Raw genomic sequence first — 13543 nt, 5'->3', positions numbered from 1 at the left:
AGAAAACATGAAAACAGTTCTCTCATCTTTCGAAACTTTTTCAATAATTTTACGACAGTTTTACAGCGTCACGTTTTCGAACTGTTTTCGAAGCAGAAACTCTACGTTTTTTTCTCGCTGTTTTCATTTAAAAAAATTTTTTTTTTATGAATTTCTAATTAGGCATTTGCAACGCACATTTCTGACACCTATTGAAGGGGTTAAGAGCAGCTCGTAAAAGTTCTGAGCCGTTTTACGATATTTTTATTTAATTGCAAAAATACGCATTATTGTAATCGTGAGGCGGCTTAGAGGGGGCCACGGGACGAAGGCCCCATTGCGTTGCCTTTTTACGACAGCTGGGAGCCATTTGCTGCGACGTTGTTGCACCGAACGAGGTGTCGGCCAGGTCGTTACATTACAAGTTTTACTGTAATATTATTTAAATTTTCAAAACTCGACGGCCAAGTGTTGGCGTCAGCGTCAGCGTCGACGTCGGCATCGGCGGCGTCGGTGTTGGCGTCTTGGCACACGCCCCAAAACGGAAGTCATGAGACACAAGTTAAAATATCAGACGAGACCCCTAAACTGAAGCAACTGCTGGCTGCCTGATGATTAATGCCCGAACCATGCAGCGCAGCTTAAAGGAAGCTCTGAAATTCCAGTGAAATTAAATATTTGCCGAGACACAAATTACACAAATATGCCACATGAATTGCATTAATTTTATAGGGTATATAAAGAGGCGAAAATCTGTGGCACTCACGAAATAGATATCTTAGTACTTCAGTCGGCTGATGTGCTCTGAAATGTCGATATATCTACATCTGGGTTCGTCTGCTTAATGTTTTTATTTCAAATTTGAGCCTATATATATTCCATATATATTGTATAACGGATATTCTCAAGTAGTATATATATTTGAGTTTATATATGTTTTATAACGAGCTTTTATCTTTTTATCTACATATATGATAAATTGCAGGACAGGCTTTGTCGAAAGGTATGACGTCCTGTTAAACAATCTCAATAGAAGCGCAGCACTAGTTCAAGAAGAAGACAGTTTGGGAAAAACATTGTTAGAGTAAAGATGATGGTGTTTAAAAGAAGTTTAGATAATCTCAGTGTTTTGAGGTTATTTAAGTTGCATCAATTTATCTTCATACTCATCAATAATTATTAATAATTATAATAAGCGCACTCTTTTTGTATAAACATAATAGTTGTTACATACATAAAATAGGTCTGTCTATGACCTATTGAACATTTATGTATATATATGTATACTAGCTGGCCCGGCAAACGTTGCATTGCCCTCTATATTATTTCTAGGTAAAAAATTGTTGAAAGCTATGTTGTTCAGGCTGGGATACACTGATAAATTTATTAATCGGATTTTCATTCAAGCACCTTGTTGTAAACGACATTCTTCGTTTTTTGGTCGGGTGCAAGAACAAATAATGCGGATCGTTTGCCAACACGTGAGCATGCCACGTACAATTGACCATGAGAAAAACACGCATTTTCTAGATTGAGGCCACAAATAGTCAAAGATTGGCCCTGTGACTTGTTGATCGTCATGGCGAAGGCAAGACGAAGCGGGAATTGAATTCGTTTAAATTCAAAGGGCATATCTGTTGAGCTCATCGGAATCCTAGGAATAAGAACTTCCTCATCTTTAAATTTTCCTTTGAGTATCAACGCGTGAATCACATTGCTCATCAGTTTTCTTATCACCAAACGCGTTCCATTGCACAGTTTTGGTTGGTTTAAATTTCTAAGCATGCAAATCATGGAGAATTGCTCTTCATAGCTGTGTTCATTTCTTGACGCCGGTCAAGTTGTTCTTCCATATTGCCCATGAAGTATATTTGCAAGAATTTGTGCTGTGCATCTTCAATAGGTTGCAATGATCCAATGCGATGGCAAATCTGGCCTTGAATCTTTAAATTCAAAGCCATAGTTATAGTTATATTTACAAACACTATTTACAGAAATCTAACAAACTACATTATTCAAAATTTTTTTTTGGCAGTCATAGAAAATAAAATTTTTAACGTAAATTACCTTAAATATCCGTCTCCAATATTTTCCGCCCCAAATTATGTCATTTGGAAACAGGCATTGTATTTTTGAGTGTTCGCTAGAAAATGTCGTGATTCTAGTGTTTCGCCATAAAGCAGGGAACGCAATGGCTATGGTGACCGCTAATGGCAATGTCACTTTACCACTAAGGCAGCACAAACCGGGCGTTTCACCAGCAAACTTCAATGCGCCACAATGCTAGCAAACAACGTCCATTGGACCAATGCAAACTAAACGATTCAAGCTGTAATCAATAGTGCAATCATATCGAAACGCTGCTCGATTCAAATCAATCCTTGAACCATTTCTTATTGCCATTTCACGGGCTGCCTCTCTTTGAGAAGCACGAATTAAGGCCCTTCTTCCCTGGGTACTAACGCGGAGCCTTTCTCGGGCGATTTCTCGCTCTTCGTCAGATAATTGACTCGCGCTATTCCGTTGCCTAATTGCATTATGGGTCCGCCGGGAAAGATTAGATCTTCTAGGACGCGGCATTTTTATTAATAGTAATACTGCCCTCGCACAAAACCATATAAAACAATCGAGAAATATAAATATAAATAATTTACACAAATTTATGTTTGAGACAAACAAATACCTGAACTTTCGAGATATTTAGCTTTTGTAAAAGTCCAAAAATACAATTTTTAATAATTAACTTTTTTTTTTTTTAATTTCGAATTTTGAATTTTGAATTTTTTATTTATTTTTGATTGTTAGGTTTTAATCTTTTGATTTTTTTTTTAATTTTTGCAGATTTTTGATTTGAAATATTTATAAAGTTTAAAAGTCCGAAAATATAAAAAGCCAAAAATACACTTTTTAATAATTACCTTTTTTTTTTTTAATTTCGAATTTTTAATTTTTTATTTATTTTTTGAACAGTCAGGTTTTAATCTTTTGATTTTTTGCAGATTTTTGATTTGAAATATTTTTCCTTTTGATTTGAAATTTTTTTTTTTTTTTTTTTTTTTTTTTTTTTTTTTTTTTTTTGAATAGTCAGGTCTGCTCGAGGTCAGGAGACCGTAGACTGACTGACTACATTTGTTTATTTACTTCTACACTATTGTCAAAACTGTCACTGTTACCAAGCCTACTGGGTATAAAAAAAATTTGAACATTTGGGGAAAAAACCGCGTTTTTCAAGTATTCGGCAAATTTTTTCAGTATTTTTAAGACCCTATACTAAACTCGTTGCGGAGACAAATCCAACAAATCAAAAACCATGAAAATTGGTTCAGCCCAAATCAAGTTATAAGCAGTCTTCACTTTTACACAACTTTCTTTTATATATATAGATTTAAAAGAAATATGTTTACTCATATTATAATGTATTGAGAGGCTTAATTTACAGTAATACAATAAAATTACGTAATATAATATATACAATACAATACAATGTACAATACGTTAAAAAAAAAAAAAAAAAAAAAAACATGTTACCCAACTATTGAACCTATTCTACTTAGATAATTATACAACTCTTATACAAATAGTACTTTTAACTTTATTTTTATTTTTTTGATTGAGTGTTTAAAAAATAAATCTGAAGTGAATATCAATAATAACAAATATTGTTATTCATTTAGATGCAAATATTAGATTTATCTAATTTTATTATATATGTATACAAAAGGAGTATTTATCAATAGATATATTTATTTATTTATTTTTGTTCAATTCGTAAAATGAAATTTGAAAAAAATTTCAAGATTAACAAATATTGTTATTCATTTAGATGGGGATATTAAGGAATATTTCACTTCATATCTTCAATTTTTTTTATAACTATCGATATACTATATATTACTCAGCATTGCTCTAACAAAATATACATACATAGTTTGTAGTGATACAAATATTGGAATTCATATTTGCCAATATATATTGTATATTGTTTTACATATATATGTTTTCTGAGCATGACACACATTAAAAGATAAATCAAAGTAATTTTAATTAAATCACTATTAGCTGAACGCTGTCACTTGGTTTCATCTCATTTGAAATGAAGTCAACGTTCCACCTGGTTGAGCGCTTTACTCTCTGTTGCAAATAGCTGTTGCTTCTGCTACTCCTGCTGCTACTCCTGCTACTCCTGCTGCTCTTGCTAGTGTTTGGGGCTGCTTTTCATCATCATGCTGCTCATGCATCTGAAGTTTTGACAGTTGACTGTGATTATTCAGCCCCTTGCGCCACTCTCCCTCTCTCTTTCTCTCTCCCTCTCTCGCTCTATCTCTCGCTGGCAAATTTAGCAGTGCGTTTGCGTTTTACATCGACGTTAACATTTTGCTGCCTTGCATACTAAACAAAGCCTTCAGTTGATTCAACAACCCAAATGTTATGGCCGCTTGCTGTTGTTGTTGTTGCACAAACCACAAAATGGACAAAATGTGTTCAATTTCAGGCCTGTGATTTTTCAATAGAGACAACAACAACAACACCAACAACAACGACAGTCGACTGCTGCTGCTGCTGCTGCTGCTTTGGCGAATTAACATCGATGACGTGCCTATGAGCGGATCAGGGCAGGTGATGGCTGAGCGGGTTGGCAGAGGCTTTACCTGGGGATAGTAGGGTATTGGTGGCTTATAAAGGCTTGGCTGCTGCTGCTGCTGCTGCTGCTCCATTTTGTTTGCCGGACAGCGTTCGCAATTGCATTCGCACTGAGCGTTCATTAGCACGCACGTCGGCGCCATTTTGCAAACGCATTTCCGCTGCAGTTACGTGCAGTCGTGCGGCGGTTCCGTTCGTCCGTTTCCCGTTAGTTCAGTTTAACCGTTAGCGAGCCGTTAAGGCCAGGTAAATGTTGCAGCTACTCTGATTCCTGTTTCTGCACTGCACTTTTCGTTGTTGTTGATGGTGTTGTTGTATTTTTTTTTTCTTCCTTCAGTATTTGTTGTGCGTGTGTGTGTGTGTGTGTATGTGTGTTGTGCTCTGCGCATGTCATCATCAAAAGGCATTTTTAATTGGCGTGTTGCAGTTTAACGCTCCACAGAGCCAACGGGGCATACAAGCAGCAGGAAGCGGCGAGGCGGGAGTGTTCGTGTGTGTGTGTGTGTGTGTATGTGTGTGTGTGTGTGTGTGTGTGGCAGGCGGGCAGACATGCAACAGTTCTCCAGTCGATAATTGGTAACGCGTCACGTGTAATGCCCCCAAAAGCCAAAAATGGAATTTCTAATTAAGTTTTGCTGGGATTTAATATCGACAAGCGAGAGTTGAGCTACAAAACATCAGTTTCAGTTACAGGTTCACACACACACATACACACGTACTGTCTGTGTGTATATCTGTGTCTGCCTCCCAGCGAGTGTGTACGAAATTTTGGTCAATTAACACATCAACGAGCTTAGTTTGGACCAAGGCAAAAGCCAGAGCCAGCGCATAGCCAGAGCCCTTCCGTCCCACCCCTCCCCCATGAAGCAAGCTGTACTTGCAGCAAAAATACAACAGACATACACAAAAAAAAAAAAAAAAAGAATAGAGAAGTAAAACTAGAAAGAGGAACAGGAACAGGAATAGGAGCAGGAGGAGGAGCATGAACTAAATTTTGACTTACTTGCTGCAACATTTTCCAGTTTGCTGTTTGATGCGCTTGAGGGATTAGCAGCCGAAACAAACGCCAGAATATCTGGAATATATATCCCTGTCTCTCTTGTTCTCTCCCTGTCTCCCTCATTGCTTCATCTACTCTTTCACTCGCTTTCTATTTGGCATTGATGTGCGCAAAATAGCATTAGGAATCACTGCAGCAATTCGAGAACTGCTTTACATGGCAATCTGATGAGATTTTTATAGTCTGTCCGCTTTCAGTTGTGGATTAGACAGACTCGGGGCACTTCTGCGGATAAGCAGCACTCGTTGGTGGCTAGCGACTCGGATTAAATCAGTTTCAGTACTGAAATAAATATATGTATAGTTGTAGACAACCAACTGTTTGAGGTATCAATAATAAAAGTAAGCTAAGCTTTCACTTACTGCTGTTCTCTATTTACACGTACATATACATATGTATATCTCACTCTTTCATTTACACTAAGTTGTCCTATGAGAAAAAGCTTTTTTTTTTAACACATTTGTATATACATATGTATGTATTTGCATTGCTTTAGAACGTTTGTTAAATACGCAAAAAATACGCAAAAATCCAAACTTTTGCTTATTCATTTTAATGACATATATTTAATTATATATATTTTATTCACTATTTCGTTCAGTCGACCAACCAAACAACAAGGCAAGGGCAGACCCACTAAATCACTAAGTTCGTATGTTAAGAGTTCATCAAAATATAACTTTTACGCTCATCTTAGTCGCTCGCATGTCCGCTCTTTGCAACGGGATCAAAAGCTGCGTTGCATTGGCTATTTACATGTGATGCATGCATGTATGTATACATGCATGTATACAGCCTGTGTCCCTCATTCCGCATTGCTCGCGCTCTAAGCTTAAAAAGAGCGCTCACAACTTCTTTTTCTGCTCTCTCTGTATTGGATGTATTTGCTATTGTTGTTTTTGTGTATGGTTGAATCGCTTATGAGTGTTTATTTTTGCATGCCTCCCAAGGAAAAGCTTTAGCATGCAGAAGAATTTTGCCTCAAGCAAAATCAAAGAGAGCATTCAGCAACAATGGGTAAAGAGTAGATAAGCTTTAGAGCTTATATAGCTACACACACACTCGGATTTGTATTAGATTTATCAAATAATGTTGCTTAATTATTACAATAAAATAAAAAAGATTAACTTAAAGTTATCATTGAATCAGCAGACAAAGAGTTGATGATATGCATATATATGTATGATATGCATGTGTATAGACAGTGGGACAGCCAAGCCGCGTAACAGGCAACCCGTCAATCCCTCAGTCAGTCACTCAGTGAGTCAGTCCGTCAGTCCGACTGGCAGGCAAGTTGGGCCATCATTTGCCTAGAGCTGCCAGCAACAATTGATATACGCGTACGTGAGCGGCATATCGAGTCGTCTCACTGGGGCCGGCAATTGATTTGATGTAAGCGGAAGGCAGCTGGATCCATGCAATGGGGCGGGGGCGCGGGGGGTTGGGTCTGGGGTAACTTACTTGCAAGTTTCCGAAGTGCGGTCGCAAACTTTGTGAGTGGCACGCGTTAAACGAAATTTATGAGCCAGGCCGACAGCGAGCAGAGATACCAAAAACTATACTCAAAGATACTTTAAGTGTAGCAAGTTGAGGAAGTCGGCAAATAAAAAAAATATATATATATGCATATACTTGATAGGTACAAGGCACGAATGCTGCTTTAACCAACTTTGGTTCACCTGAAGATCCTATTGAAAAAGCATATTACAATAGCTAGGTATACCTAGCAGAATATATATAAAATATCTCTATAGTTGTTATGACATGTTTATTCACTGATAATTAATTTAAGTTAATTAAAGGAATTAGTGTTCAATATAAGGCACTTATATTCCTCGTTTTATGATTTCTTAAGATGCTTATTGCTTATTTTATATTTTTCTAATATTTTTCCCATATAAAATAATTTAATTTCTAGCTTTTGAAAGTTCACTACGAATATAAATTAAAAATTTTTAAGAGATTTAATCTTGTATTGTCATAAGGGTCGAATTTCTTAAAGGAAACAAAAAAAACCAAAACAATATATTTACTGCCAAAAGTCAACTCCCCTTTCAATTGAAAAAATGAAAAATGTATGTATTAAGTTGTCCAAATTAATTAACGCATGAATGGCTTACATATATATGCATATAAATATGTATATTTGGATTGTCGAAGTTAATTAATATTTGTAATGCGCTGTCAAAGCAAATTAAGAAATCAAAGGCTTACACAAAAAATGTATTTAAGTGTCACAATATGAGAGTAAAAGTTTAATGTCAAGAAACACTTATCCTGAGATCGAAATGAGAGAGTAAAAGGAAGAGAGATAATCAAAGATGAAGAGAGAGAGAGAGAGAGAGAGAGCACAGACAGAGGAAGCGAAGGAGAGAGAGGTGCACGGAGAAAGAGCAACAGAAAGAATCGGTGAGAATGAGCAACAGAGAGAAATATATATAGAGAGGAGGATAAAGAGAAAGAGGGAGAAAGTGAAAAGAGACCGAGGCGGAGACACATACTAAGACAAAGAAAATGAGCCAAAAAAAGAGTTAAGAGCGAGATTGAGAGAGAGAGAGAGAGAGAGAGAGAGAGAGAGAGAGAGAGAGAGAGAGAGAGAAACAGGTAGGGATAAACAGATAGAGAGAAAGAGAATTAGAAATAGAGGCAGTGAAAATAAAACATGGAGAGATAGTGATATGGGACAGGAATGAGAAAAAATATAAACATTGATAGACTCAGAGAGGCATAGAGAGAGAGAGAGAGAAAGGCAAGGAGGGATTAAAGCATATATTATGAGTAAATAGAATAGAAAGAGAGAGGGCAAAGAATGGCTTATAGAGAGAAATTGAGAAACCCAAAATGAAGAAGAAAAAGAGTAATTCACGGGTTGAAAAAGAATAGAGTATGGATAGACAAAGAAAGTTGGAGTGAAGTAGAGCAATATCGAATAACTGATATACAAGGAGACAAAACGACTTTAGAGAGAGATAGAAAATAAGCAAGGAATAATTTTGAAAATGTTCCATATTAAATCACATCTGAAACACATAGCTATGTGTATATAAAATCAGATTATGTAACGACATTTCTCAAAAAAGTGAATGATTTACGGTAAAGTCAACATTCTCCAGCCACGTGTGGAGCAAGGTAAAGCGAGCAAATAGTTGCGTTGGCCAGGAAATGGGAAATGGCAAATGCCAGGCAACTAATCAATCGACAAACACAACAGAAATGCAACAACTAAGAAATTTATCAATTAGCAATTTATCATTTATGCAAACAAGCCGAGCCAAGGGCCAAGCCGACTGCCGATTGCCAACTGCCAACTGGTTGCCAGGCAAACAACAAATGCGCTCAAAATATGAATGACGGACCCGACCAAGAGTCCAGCCAGGGCCAGGGCGAGGGTTGGGGGTGAGGGTGAGGGGGTAATACGTCCAGTCAAATAACTCTCGGTCCTAAACAGTTGCGCATGCGCCGCAGTCGTCGCTTTGTTTGCCTTCAGCCAAGAGCATAAACAAACAGACGTCTCGAAGGAGCTGCCTGCCTTGCCCTGCCTGGCTGATTATTATTGTGGCAAGAATTTACACAAAAATGCAATCAGCGCGTAGGATAAATATACAAAATGCCTAAAGAGAGAGAGAGAGAGAGAGAGCGAGAGAGAGAGAGAGAGAGAGGGAGACAGACAAACGACGACAACTGGCGCGTTATCATGACTGAATATTTACACAATTCGATAAATTTATCACTCGTGTCGAGTCGTGGCGAGTTCTGGCGATTAGCGACTCGTCTTGCCCCTGTCCCTGCCCCTCTCGCTGCCCCTTGCACACTCCTAGCTGTTTAATTTTCATATTTAGCTGTCACTCGGCATTTGTTCGGCCGTAGATAAAGTCAAGAGAAGTTGCACTGCGTCTCTGACATGAGCTTAAATTGATGGACAGATAGGACAGACAGAGAGGGAGAGAGAGAGAGAGAGAGCGAGAGAGAGAGCGAGAGAGAGAGAGAGAGAGAAAGAGAGAGAGAGAGAGAGAGAGAGAGAGAAAGAGAGAGAGAGAGAGAGAGAGAGAGAGAAAGAGAGAGAGAGAGAGAGAGAGAGAGAGAGAGAGAAAAGACAGTTTTATATGAGCTGAAATGCAAAATTAATAAAAAGCAAAGTTAAAACTTTGTGTAGATCACTCTTATCTGGAGTGTTACTCAGAGTGATCTATAGAAACTGCCTGAGTGTGATAGACTGAGAGAGAGGTGAGACTTCTAGGTGCAACTAAATACTTAGCTAAAGCTTTAACTAAACGGTGGAAAATTTATGAGTTATGCAGATCATCAAAGTAATATTATAACTAAATTTTCTCCTTTTTTCTAGGATTTTAGATTTAATTTCGACAAGGAACTTTACAACCTAATAAAAATCAAGTCCCCCATCTTCAAACCTTACATAAGACCCCTGCAAAACTAATGTCTTGTCAATATGCTTAAATAAATAAATATGTTGATATATCAAACGTACATATATATGTATATATATAAGTCTATATGTACAGGCGATTCTCAATAATTTTTACCACGCTAAATCGAAAAAATTCGTTTTCAATAATTCTCTATGTTTCGAGTTACTGTGTAATTCGATGGAAAACTAATTCCCTCACCATTTCGAATTATCAGGAGTCGACTTTAATGTTAATTTACATTAAAAAAATGCAAGTATTAAATGTCACTCGAATATTACCAATTTTCAAAGATACAATCGAATATTAAAGTATTATAAATGAAACATTAAAATAATAGAAATTTAATTTCGATAGCTACAAATAAAATACAAATATTTTTTATTGTTTTTTTTTACTCAAATTTAATTTGTTATATTTAAGAAATGACAGAAAACCATATTTGTTAATAATTTTCTAAGATCTCTACCCGACACCGAATGAATAGTTGAAAATGATTCCAAATTTCAGTTGCTTCAACTCTTTGATAATCCTACACTGTGAATAATTCGATGCGTGTTCTTTGGAAAAAAAAAGTAAAAAACTATTGTATATAGATATAGGTCAAGCGGCTTAGCCCGGTTCAGCTAACTGATTTGTATCTAGGGCACAAAGAGTGTCACCAAGTCGAAATATTCGAAAGCAACAGATGTTGAGCACTCAGATCTCTGTTCATATCATAAAACAAACGCAAAGTAAACACACACACACACACAGTCTATGTGTATGTGTAAGTGTGTGTGTTTGGACCAATCAATCAAACTGGGCAAACGTAAAGCGCGCTACGATATCATCTACAACAAGTGCCCCTTAGACATGGCTCTCCGCTACACTTGATTCCCCCCGCTCTAAGACTCTATCTGAGAGTTTGTATCGCAAACAAGGCGTCATAAATCAAAGCGAGATCGCTTGCTGCTCTCTCTCTCTCTCTTTCGCTCTTACTCTTCGTATTCTTTGGGCTGGCGGCAAATCTTGACGGTTTTAAGCTGCTTTTTAATGCCTCATTATGACAAGTTGCGGCGCGTTACGCACTTTATAGCTTTGTATCTCAATCTACAGATTGTATCTTGATAAATACAGAGGAATCATCAGTAGCTAATGAAAACTATTTATAAACAATTATTGCTATATTATTATTAATATTATTAAAATTTACTAAATAATTTTGAATCTATTTAACAATATATTTCGATACTGATAACAGCTTTATAAATTTGAATCTCGCGGATAGCAATACAAATCAACAGTTAGATACGCTGTTTGTTTTGTTTCGTTAGCATGCCACAATGTTCCACAGCGAAACGAAATGGCAATGAAAACTCTACTACTAGCTGGCAAAGAGAATGCCTGTGTTTGGGCAGCTTATACAAAAGAGAAAGGCAGAGCGCAAATAAAAGAACGAGGGTTTGATGTTAGACAAAGAGAGAGCCAGCTGCGATGCTGACTGTGAGCTATACTTACATGGCACAGGTGAAACGGTTGAAGAGTTAAATAATTTGGAGAAACATGAAAATTATAACACAAAATAAATAAATAAATAAATGTGGAATACCTAAATTCATAATTTACATATTATTTTTAACACTTTAATTCTTTAGAGTTTAAATTTAAAATGCATAATCATATAATCATTTCATATAATCATTTATTATAATAGAAAAATGTTTATTAAATTAAGCCGAATTATTTAGTCTTCATTAATATATTAAATATGAAAAATTTTACTAAATGATTCTAATTAAAATATAACTAATGCATAAACAAAATAATTAGTATACAAAAATTAATTTTTGCAATCTATTATTGGTTTTTAAAGAAATCTAAATTATTTTTAGTAATCAAAATAAAAAACTTTATAATTATGTATTTATATATATAGAGATAGTATACTATATACAATTCAATATAAGAAAAAAATAATTTTGTTTATTTACTTCGGCTTGACACAAGCCAATGCATTCCACAAACAAAACGCGCTCTTTACTTAATACACCCGCGCTCTCTCACTCGCTCACTCTCTTGCTTTTACTCAGTTTTGTTAACTCTGCGTTTCGTTGGGCAGCCAAACGCTCTCGCTCTCTGCTTAAGTTCCACATTTAAGTTAGTTTGTCGTTTTGGTGTTCGTTTACATGGATGTCCGTGGCACGAATTGCGGCTCCTGAGCAGCTTTACAACGTTCGTTCAATTCAATCGCTCGTCAACCTTCGTTCGGCGCGTTACAACAAGCGAAAAGGCAGCAGCTCAGCAGCAGCAACGGCAACGGCAACGGCAGCGACTGCGGCAGAGATAGCGACAGCAACAGAACATTCGGCGTTGTTGCAACTACTCGGTTCGGTCGGCGGCAATGGTGGTTGCAACAGTGGAACCAGTCTCGTCCAGTTTCAGTCTCATCCCAACGTTCGTGACGGCAACAACAACGTCAACGCTCAGCTCTGTGCAGATCTACGACGGTTTCGGTTTCGGTGTTACGTGTTTCGCGTGAGTGTTTCTGTTTGCGTATACGTGTACGTGTGCGTGTGCGTTAATGCGAGTTAATGTTACCAGATCCAAGATACAGTTAGTTGCGCAAAAGTATCTCAATGCTAGGCGAAACAAAATGCGGCACCTGTGCACCGGTCGGCGCCAGCTATGCAAGCCAAGTTCAATAGCCGTTAAATAAACGCCTCTGGCTCTGACGGCATGTAACTAAAGCCAAAAAGTATCTCACAGCCCAAATGTGCTAAACATATCAAAGTAACCCACAAGATACAGTGCAACAACAACAACAACAAGTTATACAAAATAAGATCAATCAAATAATTGCAACAGCTTCGACTGCATTTAATTTGCATTTACAAAAGAATATATTAATAAATTGTATATCGCATTTCTTGATTGTGTGTGTGTTTTTGTGCAAAGCTTTTTAACTATTATATTTACCTATAGAAATAATAATAATAACAAAAATATAAAGTATATCAAACAAATCTAATAACTATACATAATATATACCCCATATACAATGCATACCAGCAAAGGATACAATCTACAATCAACTAATTGAGGCAACACATATTTTAAAACTAGGTAAGTGAGAGCTCACTCAGTTGTAATTAAATTAAATAAATCTAAGACAGTTGTAGAAATTAATATGTATTTCTCATAGAAATATATGATATTTCCATATAGAAATGAAAAGAAAATAACATTCTAAATTTTAAATACTACAAATACTTGATTTGAAAAGAAATTGGGATTAGTTAAATATTAGTTCTGTTAAAAAAAAAAAAAAAAAAAATAAATAAATAAATAAATAATAGATAATTAAAATATTCTACAAATATTTGGATTAGGCACTTAAATTAATAAAATTAATGCTTTATTGAAAACAATTTACTATTTTAATTAATAATAGACAATA

The 13543-nt window shown here is 36.2% G+C and overlaps 1 protein-coding gene and 1 long non-coding RNA gene across 3 annotated transcripts in view; one reads left to right on the top strand and one right to left on the bottom strand.

Annotated features, from left to right (window-relative positions):
• Nucleotides 1-1330: 1330 nt before the first annotated feature.
• On the bottom strand, nt 1331-3484 carry LOC149269921 (uncharacterized). Of its 2 annotated transcripts, XR_016269241.1 has the most exons (3): nt 2663-3386; nt 2047-2576; nt 1331-1922 (listed from the first exon to the last, which is right to left on the bottom strand). It is a non-coding gene; the product is annotated as an uncharacterized LOC149269921 (long non-coding RNA). The 2 variants fall into 2 exon arrangements; XR_016269240.1 differs by having other exon boundaries at nt 2047-3484.
• An 8839-nt stretch (nt 3485-12323) lies between these two features.
• smal (smoke alarm) overlaps nt 12324-13543 on the top strand; it is a 53927-nt gene continuing 52707 nt past the window's right edge. The window contains exon 1 of the mRNA XM_089463269.1: nt 12324-13209. The gene's annotated coding sequence lies outside the window, so the exon portion shown is untranslated. The remainder of the gene's footprint in view (nt 13210-13543) is intronic.

The sequence above is a fragment of the Drosophila arizonae genome, chromosome 3 (assembly GCF_054131065.1).
Source record: "Drosophila arizonae isolate 15081-1271.41 chromosome 3, UAZ_ARI_1.0, whole genome shotgun sequence".
NCBI lineage: Eukaryota > Metazoa > Arthropoda > Insecta > Diptera > Drosophilidae > Drosophila > Drosophila arizonae.
This window is presented reverse-complemented; position numbering and strand designations above follow the sequence as displayed.